This window comes from Erinaceus europaeus, chromosome 12, assembly GCF_950295315.1.
Source record: "Erinaceus europaeus chromosome 12, mEriEur2.1, whole genome shotgun sequence".
Lineage (NCBI taxonomy): Eukaryota > Metazoa > Chordata > Mammalia > Eulipotyphla > Erinaceidae > Erinaceus > Erinaceus europaeus.
This window is the reverse complement of record NC_080173.1, coordinates 23,734,655-23,749,177: the sequence shown is the minus strand read 5'-3', so window position 1 is coordinate 23,749,177 and position 14,523 is coordinate 23,734,655. Positions and strand designations below refer to the sequence as shown.

Genomic DNA, 14,523 nt, shown 5'->3' with positions numbered 1-14,523 from the left:
GAATAAATAAGGAACCTGTGAATAAAAAAATATAGCTCTGGTTTGCTTTTTTAAATTCTACCAAAGCACACCGAAAAAATACTAGGAAGAAAGAGTAAGCTAAGCCTACTCACTTAATGGCCAGATCAAAAAACTCCCAGTTAGCAGTACTACATAGAGGCTTCCCAGAATATTCTTGGGAATATTAGTGAATGAGATGATTTTAAAGATGCCACAGAAACACTTAACTTTAGGTGCTAGCTATTTGGAGATCCTATTAAGCACATAATATCAAAGAGAAACTGACGTTGACAAGCATGAGGATTCTAAGCATGCAAATGAGATCAAGTGACACAGAAAGCAAGACTCTTCAGGGAAACTGGTGGGGCTTTCCTTCTTATCTTGACCTCCTCAACTTCATTTCTCTACCTTGAACTTCATTTCAAGGTTATCATAACACAAGCATCCACAGAAAAAGAAACCTTAACCATCATCTATAGTAAGCCTCTCTGATCTGTTCCTATACATGCAACACTGACAATAAGTAAAAAAAAATAAATAAATAAAAGAAACAAACAATTAATTGAATAAGATATTTAATCCACTCAACTGTAATTTTAATATAAAATCAATTTACAGTTATAATTTTAACTTCTTTTTCATACAATCCCTTCAAAAGCCAATGGATATTTACATTCATCACACATTTCATTTCAGACAGGTCGCATCAGGTACTTCTAATTGTCACATGTGGTAGTGTGCCCCCTATTACACAAGGTAAATCTAGATGTAATGTTGTGACTCTTAGATCACTGTTGTCTAAACATCTTACAACTTAATATATTTTCTAACCTATATATATATATATGTATTTTTTGATTATTATTACTAAGATAGAAAGATTGAGTGAGACAGAAGGAGAGAGGGAAAGACACCACACTTGCCTTAGTGCAGTGAGGGCCAGGCTCAAACTTGGGGTAGCATACATAGTAAGTAGAACACTAGCCAAATGAGCCAAAATATTCTTCTTACGAGACTGTTAAATAGAGAGTTGTTGTATTGCACAGAAGTAAAAGACTCTGGGGTGGGTGCGTGGGGAGGTAGCTTCAGGTCCTGGAACAGGCTAGCAGAAGACCTGGGGAGGGGGTTGTATTGTTATGTGGAAAACTGGGAAATGTTATGCATGCACAAACGACTGTATTTACTGTCAACTATAAAACATTAATCTCCCAATAAAAAATAAGTTAAAAAAAAGGAAGTAAGAAAATACAGAAACAGTGCAAAAGGGCTGCTAAGTATAACAAAGGTAGCAAATCTGTTATTTGAAAATGTTTTCCTTGACCTTTAACCACAACTCAATTCACGGAATTTCACAGACTTCCTTGAGTTTCTTGGGATTCGATTTTTCTTATTCATGACAGGGTGAAAGTGTGCTGCCTGCAAGGCTTGGGAATACCTCTACCAACAACAAGTAATAAATTGAGCAGCAATAGAAAGGCTAGAAGCAGGAGAAAGTTTAGGAGTATTTGCCTTCTCAATGTAATTGCACCCCTAAAGACCAACTCTTAGTATTCTAAAAGATATACCAAACGAAGGCTTAAGAAGAACAAGAATCTTTAAGGACTCAAAGGAATGCTCTAAATGTTCAGTTTTTAATGAAGAGGAGGCTAAAAGCATATTCAGGTGAGGTTATAATTCATCAGGTGAGGGAACAACTTTGAAAAATTGTACTAAGAAGAGTGCTGTCATTTTGCCCTTGAAGATGAGCTTATTGCTTCTGCTAGCATCTCAGATGTGATGCAAAGTTTGTAGTAAGATTGAACATAAACTGATCAAGGGCATCCAGACAGATCCTGAAATTTCTACCCCTGTTTTCATAACCTTTGGCTCAAAAAGCTAGTTTTGTAAAATAAACTGGGTTGAAGTTCATATTTTTCCTCTTGGTGGAAGGTCAGTTTCAAGAATCACTCAGCCCAAAGAATGGCATAGGTTGGCCTAATTCTAACAGCTAACTCAGCAGAGACCAGCTGGAACAATGGTTTTCAGGAGACCAGTGCTGGAACTGGTAAAGCTCTGAAATTATACTGCCAAAGTCAGCAATTTCTCCAAAATGGGGTCAGATTGTAGGAACCAAGATGCTTTAACTACAGTCTGACTTTAGCAGAAAAAGGAAAGGTCAGACTCTAGCATACCCACTATCCCAAAAACAGCCAAGAAATAATTGGCAGCAACCTTCTGTAGAACCGAATGATAAGCAGCACTTGACACACAGAGTTGAGAGCCATTGATTTATGCTGCAATTATTTGCAGATAACACATTCAAGAGGAAGAGAGACCAAATCTGAGCCAAAGGGTCACAGCACTTTTGGCCTTTCAAAAGGCATAAAAGGCAGAAAGAAAAAAGCATAAAAGCACATGATATACCAAATCCTGATGCTTTCAGCCTCCTTAGAAGTAAACTTGGCATGTGTAGGTAAAAAGATGACTATAACACTGAAACAAATGGAAAATCTAATAGAGGCAGAATTTAAATACTCCTAGATTTAGGAGAGAGCTTCACAAAACTCCATGATATTCTTGGTGAGTGAAGCATAAACAGTATTTAGTATTCATTCCCCCCCCTTCATTTCCTATTTCCTGCTTTTTTTTTTTTTTTTTTTTTTTTTTTTTTTTTTACCTGCTCAGCTGTGGCTTGTGGTGGTGCTGGAGATTGAACCTGGGGCCTTTGGTGCCTCAGACATGAAAGAATCTTTACATTACCTCTATGTTATCTCCTCAGCCCTTTCATTCATTTATTTTTCATTCAAGTCTTTCCATTTGGCACTGGGCACCATGCTAGAAACGGTGCTACAGTGGTAAACTAACCTGACAAAGTGCTTTCATGGACAGTGCATATTCATTATAGAGAAAACTTCAGGTAGTATTACATAATATTTGTAATAGAAAATATCATCTGATGATTGCTTCCTATGTTTGGGATCTATGCCAGACATTCATGTACCTTAACTGCAATCTTTCCATTGAGACTATTTTAGAACTGAGGTAAGTGAGCCTTACAGAGGTCAACAATTTGCCCAGGTCATTCAAATAGTTCATGAGAGAGCTAGGTCATTAGCCAAGATTCCTCTGATACTTTCCATAAGTTTTATGTTTGAAATCTGTAAATCACATTTGAAAATACGATCATGGTATTATAAACAAATCAAGAAAACTAACAGCAGTGATCCTTTGCAATTTCTATCAAAATCTGTGAAAGAAAAGAAAGCTGATTTTAAAATGGGTAAGGAGTTTTAACTGACATTTCACTAAAGCAGTCATATCAATGACAACTAAGCACATGAAAATGTATTCAATAACTTCAATCATTTGGAAACTGTGAATTAAGGCCAAAGTGAAATACTACCACATTAATGAAAACACAAGGGTATAAAACAACAACAACAACATTTTTTTTATTTTATTTTTTTTTATTTATTTATTCCCTTTTGTTGCCCTTGTTGTTTTATTGTTGTAGTTATTATTGTTGTTGTCGTCGTTGTTGGATAGGACAGAGAGAAATGGAGAAAGGAGGTGAAGACAGAGAGGGGGAGAGAAAGATAGACACCTGCAGACCTGCTTCACCGCCTGTGAAGAGACTCCCCTGCAGGTGGGGAGCCGGGGTTCGAACCGGGATCCTTATGCTGGTCCTTGTGCTTTGCGCCACCTGCGCTTAACCCGCTGCGCTACAGCCCGACTCCCAACAACATTTTTTAAGCACATGTGATGCAAAGCACAAGGGCCGGCTTAAGGATCTGGGTTCAAGCCCCCAGCTCCCCACCTGCAGGGGATTTGTTTCACAGGCAGTGAAGCAGGTCTACAGGTGTCTATCTTTCTCTCCCCCACTCTGTCTTCCCCTCCTCTTTCCTTTTCTCTCTGTCCTGTTCAACAATGATGACATCAATAACAATAACAACAATAACTACAACAATAAAAAGCAACACGGGCAACAAAAGGGAAAATAAATAAATATTTAAAAATTAAAATAATAAAAAACCATTTTTTAAATGCTGATGAGATGGAGAGCAACTTTCTATTTTTCTATTTCTCTTTCTTTCCTTTTTCCTTTTTTTTTTTTTTTTTAAGACAAAGACAAAGAGAGAAAGACCACAGCACTGAAGCTTCCTTCAGTATGGTGGGGGTCCGGGCTCAAATGTGGGTTACACATATGGCAAAGCAGCACACTATCCAAGTGAGAAATGTTGCTAATCCCCAACTTGAACTATTAACTGTTATTAGGCAGAATGTCAAATGTTTCAGCCACTTTGGAAAAGAGTTTGACAGTTTCTTATAAACTGAAAGTAGCATTTAACATAGCAATCTCCTTTCTATTGAGTAGGAAATTCAAACAAAAACTACTCAAACAAAACAAAAACATGTATGCACATAAACACACACATACATACACACACACACACACACCTCCCTTGGGGCTGAGTGGTGGCACATCTGGTTGAGCACACATGTTACAATGCTCAAGGACCTGGGTTCGAGCCCCTATGGTGAAGGCAATGTCACACTGGCTGTTTGACAAAGTCCAGACCTGATGGGGAACTCCCCAAAGCTGGAGGTCCTGAACTAAACTGAAACCACTCAGCTGTAGACGTGTCTCTCACCTCTTTTGTACCTACTCTTCTCTTCCTTCAGGGACCCTAGTAACCTGCCAATGCTGGACCCCAGTACCCCTGGCCCCACCTGCAGGGGGTAAACTTTGCAAATGGCGAAGCAGTGCTGCAGGTGTCTATCTTTCTTTCTCCTTCTGTATCTCCTCCTGCCCCCTCGATTTCTGGCTATATCTAGCCAATAAATAAATATTAAAAAAGAAAAAAAAATCTCCCTGGACTTACATGACTCTTTCACTGAAGTTCTGAGACTATTTTCTTGGTCTCTTTGGAAGCTTCTTCTTTTAAAAAAATGTTTTAAGTTTAATTTATTGTAATAAGAGAGAGATACAGAAAGAAAAACCAGAGCACTGCTCAGCTCTGGGTTATAGTGGTGCTAGAAATTGAACTTGGAGCCCCAGAGCCTCAAGCATGTAAGTTTTTTGGATAACCATTATGCTGTCTCCTCAGCCCTTTAGGAAGTCTTTAGTGACTTTATTCTTAGTGACTTTATTCACAATCTTTCCATAACCAAAAGCAATTCATATGACCTACAACTAAAGATCAGGTAAGTAAATGATTAAACATACAATCAGCAATGGGACATAATACAAAGGAAAAATTAATGATACAGTCAATCATAATGATGAATCTGAAATCTGCAGGAGATAAAATCAAAAGTCATGCCATTTGATTTCATTTATATGACATTTGAGAAAGCAAACTTAATAGGAACAGAAAATAGATGTAGTTGTGGTAATGGGGGCTAAGAGTTAACAACAAAAATGTTGTAGTAAAGATTTTGGGGGTGGGGGCTGGGTGGTAGCACAGCAGGTTAAATGCAAAGACTGGCTCAAGGATCCTGGTTCAAGCCCCCAGCTCCCCACCTGCAAGGGGGTCACTTCACAAGAGTTGAAGCAAGTCTGCATGTATCTCTGTCTCTTCCCCCTCTGTCTTCCCCTCCTCTCTTGATTTCTCTCTGTTCTATCCAACAGTGACAACAACAATGACAACATTAACAATAACAACAAGAGCAACGTAATAGAAAAAATGGTTTCCAGGAGCAGTGGATTTGTAGTGCAGGCACCGAGTCCCAGAAATAACCCTGGAAGCAAAAAAAAAAAAAAAAGAATTTGGGATGGGGCACATGGCACAATAATTCTGTATCATAAATGGAGTGGTGGTAGTCCTAGTTATATACTAAATGTATTTGTCAAAACTTAGAAAATTATATACCAAAGGGTGAATTTTGTTTTAAGTAAATGTTTTAAGTAAAAAAAAAAAGTGAAAAAGGCATCTAAAATGCAACTTTTAATATAAGAAATTGAGTATTTGGGGAGCTAGGTGGTGGCGCACCTGCTTAAGTGCACAAAGACCTGGGTTCAAGCCCCTGGCCCCCACCTGCAGGGAGAAAGCTTCACAAGTGATGAAGCAGGGCTGTAGGTGTCTCTCTGTCTTTCTCCCTCTCTATCTCTCCTTCTCTCAATTTCTCTCTGTCCTATTCAACAATAGATAATTTTTTTAAAAAAAGAAATTGAGTATCTTTCAATGTTACTTTAAAATATTTAAAACTCATCTAGAAGGTCTGGGAGAAAGCTCAGCATTAGAGCAGAGAACTTGTATTTCTGAGGCCTCATTCAATCCCCAGCACTTATATAAGTGAGGGCTGAGCAGCACTCTGGTGTCTGGTTTTTCTCTCTTTCACACAAAATAAATAAATCTTTACAAAACTCATTTAGATTATAGCAATATCAAACCACAAGAAGTTTTCTTAATGACAAAATGCTGGAACATACACATTTTCAAACTAGCAAGCAACAGACTTTTTTTTTTTTAACACCTTCTCTCTGGTTGGCAAGTGGAACAGTTTGCTCCAACACCTTCATTCTGCATGCTGGAAAATGCAGACATGGTACAGAGGATCAGGGGTGTGGAGGGATACATGTTTCATCTTAGTCTGTAATAAGTCACAAAATCTGCTGTCATCAATGTGTGTTTTTATAGAGGAGAAACTGCCAAAAGAGTAATTTTCCAAAGGCTTGCTGGCTTCCCATTGAGGAAGGTGCACTACAAGAATCACCTGGTCAGTTACCCTTGGAGTTTCCATTCTTATGGAATGCTGGGTAAGTTGCTTTGCTATCAAACTCATGGTTAAAGTCCCTTTGCCACCTTTTGCCATTTGTCAATAAGGTATCATTGGCACCCACTCTCTCTTCTTGATACAGTTTCACAATCACTGGCATATTAACCATGCCCTGCTTCCCATACAATGTGAGAGACATTGTATAGCTTAACACACACACACACACACACACACACACACACACACACACACACACTAGCACACACTTGGTACTCTGCCTGGGGCTCCAGAGGCTGTTCTGTTGTTTTCCTGAGAGCTTCCTTTCTTGAATGGCCCCAAAGCTCTAGCTTATCTGCCTACCAAAGACTCACTAGAAAACCCACATTACAGGCAATTTAAAGCATGAAATGAAAATTGATGCTTTCAACTCTTTAACGATGAAAACGGAAAGCTGCCAGAGATTTTGCGTTCCTTCACTTTCTAAGTCAGCTTTCAGGAACAGCAATACCAGCATGTTATGTGAGATAAGAACGTGAACAGTGGTAATACATTCCTCCCCTAAATTTGACCCCATTAAATCAGAATTTTTTTTTATTTGCAATAAAAGATGAGTCTGGTAAGGTACTAATCACAAAAAAAGAAAAACTTTAGAATTGACATTTATCTGAGTAAAGGTGACAAGTCACTTCCTGCATATCAGGGCACGCTAAAAAAATGAATTACGGGAGAATTATGGGCGGTAGCACAACGGGGTAAGCACACATAGCACAAAGCCCAAGGACTGACATAAGGATCCTGGTTCGAGCCCCTGGCTCCCCACCTGCAGGGGAGTCACTACACAGGTGGTGAAGCAGGTCTGCAGGTGTCTTTCTCTCCCCCCCTCTATCTTCCCCTCCTCTCTCCATTTCTCTCTATCTTATTCAATAACAATGACATTAATCACAATAACAATAATAGCTAAAACAATAAAACAAGGGCAACAAAGGGACTAAATAAATATTTAAAAAATTAAAATAAAATGAATTACAGGCCGATGACCCCACCAATGTATCCTGGAGCCCCGCTTCCCTAGAGCTCTGCCCCACTAGGGAAAGAGAGAGAGACAAGCTGGGAGTATGGACCAATCTGTCAACACCCACATTCAGCCGGGAAGCAATTACAGAAGCCAGACTTTCTACCTTCTGCAGCCCATAATGACCCTAGGTCCATACTCCCAGAGGGATAAAGAATAGGAAAGCTAACAGAGGAAGGGATAGGATACGGAGTTCTAGTGATGAGAATTGTGTGGAGTTGTAACCCTCTTATGGTTTTTGTCAGTATTTCTTTTTATAAATAAAAATGAAAAAAAATGAATTATACAACAATGATAATAAACAACAACGGCAACAAAAGGGGAAAAATGGCCTCCAGGAGCAGTGGATGCACAAACCCTAGTGATAAGCCTGGGGACAAAAAAAAAAAGAATTACTATACTTCAAATGAAAATCAAGTCTCATTGCTCACTCAACCTGGACAAGGGATATGAAGGCCTCACCACTTTATTGGTAAGATGGGCTGTTCAAATTCAATCGCTGTGCTGTTTAAATATCTGTAATACAAGAGAGTGAGCAAGAATAAAATCTCTAAGTCACCTTGCAGTATCATTCTCTATAGTCTCAAGAATTAGAAAAGCACAAAGGACAATATATTGTCTCTCTTCCTCTGCTAAAACATACATTCATTCAGGATAATAATCATTTGTCTTCATTACCTAACAGAGTATCTAGCAGATTACAAGGTGTTCAATAAATTTTTCTTGAGTGACTGAATAAAATGTATCTGAGGCAAGGTTAACTTTGCTCCTTCACTCGACTGTTGGTTTCTATAATTAAGAAATAAATATTCAGGGGCCAAGAGGTAGCATATGTTACAGTGCACAAGGACCCAAGTTCAAACACCCATTCCCCACCTGCAGGGGCAAAGCTTCACAAGTGGTGAATCAGAGCTGCAGTTGTCTCTCTGTCTCTCTCCATTTCTATCACTCCCTTCCCTCTTGATGTCTGGCTGTCTCTATCCAATACATAAATAAAGATAAACTGAAAAGAAAGAAAGAAAGAAATATTCAGGGCAGGCAAAATAGCTCATTTGGCTAGTGTGCTTCTTTGCCATGCACTCGACCTAGATTTGAGTCTGGCCCCCATAGTATCTCTCTCTCTCCCCTCCACCTCCATCGCTATCTTAAAGAGAAGAAGCGAGAAAGAAAAAAGACACATTTGTATGCCTAAAATGTTATTTTTATGGTACATTTGATAGACACACAAAAATGTCCGAGACACTACACATATCCTAGAATTTAAGTTCTAAGTAGGGATTTCAATTTATGTTCTAAATTCTGAGTAAAATGTTTGCTTAAGAATCATGTGGCAGCCAGTTAAGCACACATGGTGCAAAGCACAAGAACCGGTGTAAAGATTCTGGTTCGAGCCTCCAGCTCCCCACCTGCAGGGGAGTTGCTTCACAGGTGGTGAAGCAGGTCTTCAGGTGTCTATCTTTCTCTCCCCCTCTCTGTCTTCCCCTCCCCTCTCCATTTCTCTCTGTCCTATCCAACAACGACGGCATCAATAACAACAACAATTACAACAATAAAACAACAAGGACAACAAAAGGGAATAAATAAATATTAAAAAAAAGAATCATGTGAAAGCCAAGGTCAAACCAAAATGAATTAAAGATCTAGATAGTAGACCAGAAACTATAAAATTTTTGGAAGAAAATGTCGGTGAAACTTTGCAGGACTTTCACATCAAAGATGTATTTGGAGATTCAACCCCCTGGGCATGGGAAATGAAATCAAGAGTAAATAAATGGGATTATGTGATGCTAAAAAGCTTCTATGCATTGAAAGTAAACTACACAAGGATAACCAGATAACCCAGTAAATGGGAGAAGATATTTGTACATCACACATCAGATAAATGACTGATAGCAAACAGCTACACAGAATTGTTACAGATTTATAAAAGAAGCAAAAATAACCCAATAAAAAAGTGGGCCAAAGAACTAAACAGACCAGTTGCTAAGAAAGAGATGTACATGACCTACAGACACATGAAGAAATGCTCCACTTCACTTATCATTAAAGAAATGTAAACTAAAACTACATTGAGATTCCATCTCACACCTGAGACAATGGCTTACATGAACAAAGTAGGAAATGACAGGTGCTGGAGAGGTTTTGGAGAAAAAGGAATTCTGCTGCAATGCTGATGAATGTATAAACTAGTACAGTCCCTTTGAAAGACTGTATGAATAATGGAATTACCTTATGATTCAGTAATATCACTCTTTATCCAGCGGACAGTCAAAAACTAATTAGAAGAGATATATGCAGTCCTATATTCATAACTGCATTATTCACAATAGCCAAAGAATGGAAGCAGCCTAAATGCCCATCAGCAGATGACTGGCTAAAGAAGCTATGGGATATATATTCCATGGAATACTACTTTGCTATAAAAAAAAATATGATATTGTGTCCTTTGGGACAAAATGGATGGGATAGGTGATTATATTTATTGAAATAAATAAAGAGATGAAAGACAACTACCAGGTAGTTTCCCTCATATGTGAAATTTAGAGATCTTATTTACATGAACTAGCCAAAAAAAAATCCAAACAAAACAGAAACAAGCAATCTGCTTGTAATCTTGTGAGAACTGTAGTGGTTATCCTTGGGAGGTTAGAGGGTGGGGATGTGGAACTTCAGTGATGGATATGTTGTGGAACTGTACATGGTAATCTTACAATCGTGTAACTCATCATTAATAACAAAATTATTTTAAAAAATTAAAATAAACATAATTAAACTATCAGTGACATCTAAACTGGAAAAAAAAAAAATCATGCAGGTTGTGCATTTCACCAAAGTAAAAAAACTCTGGAGTGGGGAGGAGGGTTCAGGTCTGGAACATGATGACAGAGGAGGACCTAGTGGGGGTTGTATTGTTATGTGGAAATGTTATACAAACTCTTGTATTTTACTGTTGACTATAAACCATTAATCCTCAGTAAATAAATTTTTTAAAAAATCATGTAGTTAGTAGCTTCTAGTGATGTCACACAGAAATTCAGATAGTCAGAGGGCACAGAGAAGGTTTCCTGAAGTGCATGAACTTGAAACTTTGATCAAGACTGAAAACAGCAGAAGTAACAGAACAGGCTATTAGGTAGATCAGTAGGTTAAGGTGCTCCTGGATGCTTATTTTAACAAAAATACTATGAAAATAAGCCAAAACTTAATCTTGTCATTTTGAATACCCACTTATGCTACTTCCAGGATTATATGTCCCAACCACATCCCATTGAACATCTTCATTTAAATAACCCTTGGAACTTTCCAATCTACCTTGTCATTCTTCTCAGAGCCCGGCATGGCATCTTAGACTTCTCCCTCTTCCTCGGCTCCCATTTTACCAGCGAAGTTCTCTTTCCTGAATACTGTTGAAGTCTTTACAAAACCTCTTTTGTCTTAATGTGTGCTTTCACGTTGGCCCTAGCTTGTTTGTTGGCACCCCTGCATTATTTCTATCCTCTAAATCAAAGGTTGACAAGCTTTTACTTTAGAGGGGCAGTAAACAAACAAGTTAGGCTTTGGCGACCACACAGAATTGGTCTCAAGTATTCAATACTGCATCCGCCTCCACAAAAAGCAGCCACAAACAATACACAAATGGCTGTGCTCCAGTAAAACTGTTAAAAAAAAAAAAAGCAGGCAGTGACACAAGGACATGGTTGGATGAATCCTTGTCAGAGCTAGTTACCAGAACTGGTTTTCCAAAACCAATTCCAAACAATAGGATCATATTATTCTCCTGTCTCTACTTTTCCCAAACATCAATTAACCTGAAGATAAGTTCTAGAATCTGTAGCAAGACAGAGAAGGACATCTGTGTCTCTTTTCAGTTTAGAACTTACAACTCTTAAGACTGTACTCTCAACAAGGACTTGATTCATTCCAGAAATACTGCCTCTCATGCTATGATTTTCACAAAATCCTCATCCTAGAAAGTGCCCACATCCATCTAGAAAACTATCTAGCCACAGCTAATTTCTCTCTAGGAAAATTCTCCTAAACTATATTTGGAAATGAAGTCAGGCCTAACCTTTCCTTTCCTTTCCTTTCCTTTCCTTTCCTTTCCTTTCCTTCCTTCCTTCCTTCCTTCCTTCCTTCCTTCCTTCCTTTCTCCCTCCCTCCCTCCCTTCCTTCCTTCCTTCCTTCCTTCCTTCCTTCCTTTCTCCCTCCCTCCCTCCCTTTCTTTCTTTCTTTCTTTCTTTCTTTCTTTCTTTCTTTCTTTCTTTCTTTCTTTCTTTCTTTCTTTCGTTTTTTGACCAGAGCACTACTCAGCTCTCCCTTATGGTGATGTGGGGGATTGAACCTAGGACTTTGGAGCCTCTGGCATGAGAGTCTGCATAACCATTATGCTATCTACCCCCACGCTTCATATTATTTTTCTAATAGCTCATGATGACACTCCATCGTGACTGATTTTTGTGTGTGTGCGTGTGCGCGCGCACACACACACACACACACACACACACACACACACACACACATGCACCACCATCAACTCCATTGGACGCCCTATGAATAAACGGCTATGTTGGAACACCTTTGTCCAGTGGATCAACTGTATTATCAATCACACTGCTGGGTAATAGTAACTACTTGACAAATTATTGAAGAAAGAACCACAAATATTCCAACTTGGTGCTCATTCAGTCTTGTATAACTTTAAAGATAAGAGAGCTACTTGATAGTCTAATGGTTTTAGTTCAACTCCTGCTATTTAAAGTTGTTGTCCAAATGTCAGAATGAACTGTTCTCTTAAAGGATGATATAATTCAAAATTCTCCCCCTTTAAAGGAGATAGACTTTACATGTGCTACTTAGTTGCCTCCCCACTAGTCTCTAATGAGCTGGTTGAATAATGTTAATATTATATCCCCTTTCAGAGACTTTTCTTAAGCAAGTCTTCCCAAGGAAAGGAAAATTCCTTTATCTTCTAAAAGCAGGTCACAGCCTCTCAGCAGAACAAAACAAAACAAACAAACACCACATAAAGTCTTAGTAAAGTCTATAAAAAGAAACCAGCCGGGGTCGGGCAGTAACTCAGTGGGTTAAGCACACCTGGCTTAAAGCACAAGTACCAGAGGAAGGATCCCAGTTCTAGCACCCGGCTCCCCACCTGCTGGGGAGTCGCTTCACAGGCAGTGAAGCAGGTCTGCAGGTGTCTTTTGCTCCCCATCGCTGTTTTTCCCTCCTCTCTCCATTTCTCTCTGTCCTATCCAACAACAACAACATCAATAACAATGATAATAATAACCACAACAATGGTAAAACAATCAGGGTAACAAAAGGGAAAAAATGGCCTCCAGGAGCAGTGGATTCATGGTGCACCGAGCCCCGGCAATAACCCTGGAGGCAAAAAAAAAAGGCACCAGTCAATGTGGCAAAACAAAAATATTATATTCAATTTTGGCAGAGATAAGAGAAAACAAATAATCCCATACAAGTAAGGGGAATATAAATGAAACGATTCTTTTAGGAAGAACTTTCTAATCCTAAAATGTACATACTCTTAAACTTATTAATTCTACTTTCAGAAGTTTTACCTGCAGAGAGACTCACAACTGAACACTTAGCTCTATGTACAAAGTGCTTTCAGTATTATTCTAAAACTCAAAAGTGGGAATTGTCTGGAAGCCCACCTGCTCTGCTCCATCACTGATACTATGATCTATTTACATAATCATTGTTTTGCCTAAGACCCGCCCTGCCTGCAGGGTATTAATTAATCCCCCCTCCCCCCCCCCCCCCCCCCCGTTTAAAACCTTCGCAACAGTTGCTATGGAAGCTTTCTGCCATTAGCCCCCTCTTTCCTTTTCTCCACCCCCTTTCCTAGCCATTTCCTTTTCCAACTTGCCACTTCCGTTTCAAAAGATATAAAGGCGTTGTCTCTTATCAATAAAGACGCATTGGGTTCCGCTCCACCACAAGTTCCTGGTTCCTCGCCCGCTTCACTGAGTAAGCAGCAGCCCAGGTTGGCTCCAGTCGAGTTCTCTCCAACCCAGAGAGCACATGCCTGGGAAGAAATACCCTCAAGCTAGCCTGGCAGGGAATGATAATTTATATCATGGCACAAGGATGTTCTCTATGAATTCTAATCATTGTGTCCCCTTAGCTTCCAGATAGCCCATATCCAGCCCTTATAGACATCTCATGATAAAAAGATGACCCAGGTCTAACTTTGTTACACAGCAAAGGGGGTTCATCACTTCAGAACCACTCTTAAAACAGATCCAAAGGGTCAACAGACATATGAAAGAAATGTTAAAAGTCTAATAATATCCCACAAATCTGAAACAGTTGCTAAATAAATATTTGCTGAATGAGTAAATACATCTTAGTGTTTTTATGAGAACAAAATGAACAAGTCTTAGCAAATGTATGTTCCAGTTATTATTAGAAAGAGTGAAGCAATCATATACATACTAATGTGGAAGGAGTCTCATATACAATGGCAGTAAGAAAAACCAAAAGCTGGACTCATGTACAAATAAAGCAATTACAATATTGTAACAGTGAAAGAAAAACAAAGGTGGGACCAGGTGGTGGCCCACCTGGTTGAGTGTACATGTTACAATTTGCAAGGACCCAAGTTCAAGCCCCCAGTCCCCACCTGCAGGGGGAAATCTTCACAAGTGGTAAAGCAGTGCTATAGGTGTCTCTCTGTCTCTCACCCTCTCTATCCCTCCCTTCCCTCTCGATTTCTGACTGTCTCTATC

General features: G+C 39.1%; 1 protein-coding gene across 28 annotated transcripts in view; it reads right to left on the bottom strand.

Moving 5' to 3' along the window:
- Positions 1 to 14,523, bottom strand: part of MAGI1 (membrane associated guanylate kinase, WW and PDZ domain containing 1) — a 721,510-nt gene that overhangs the window by 254,686 nt on the left and 452,301 nt on the right. The window lies entirely within an intron of this gene.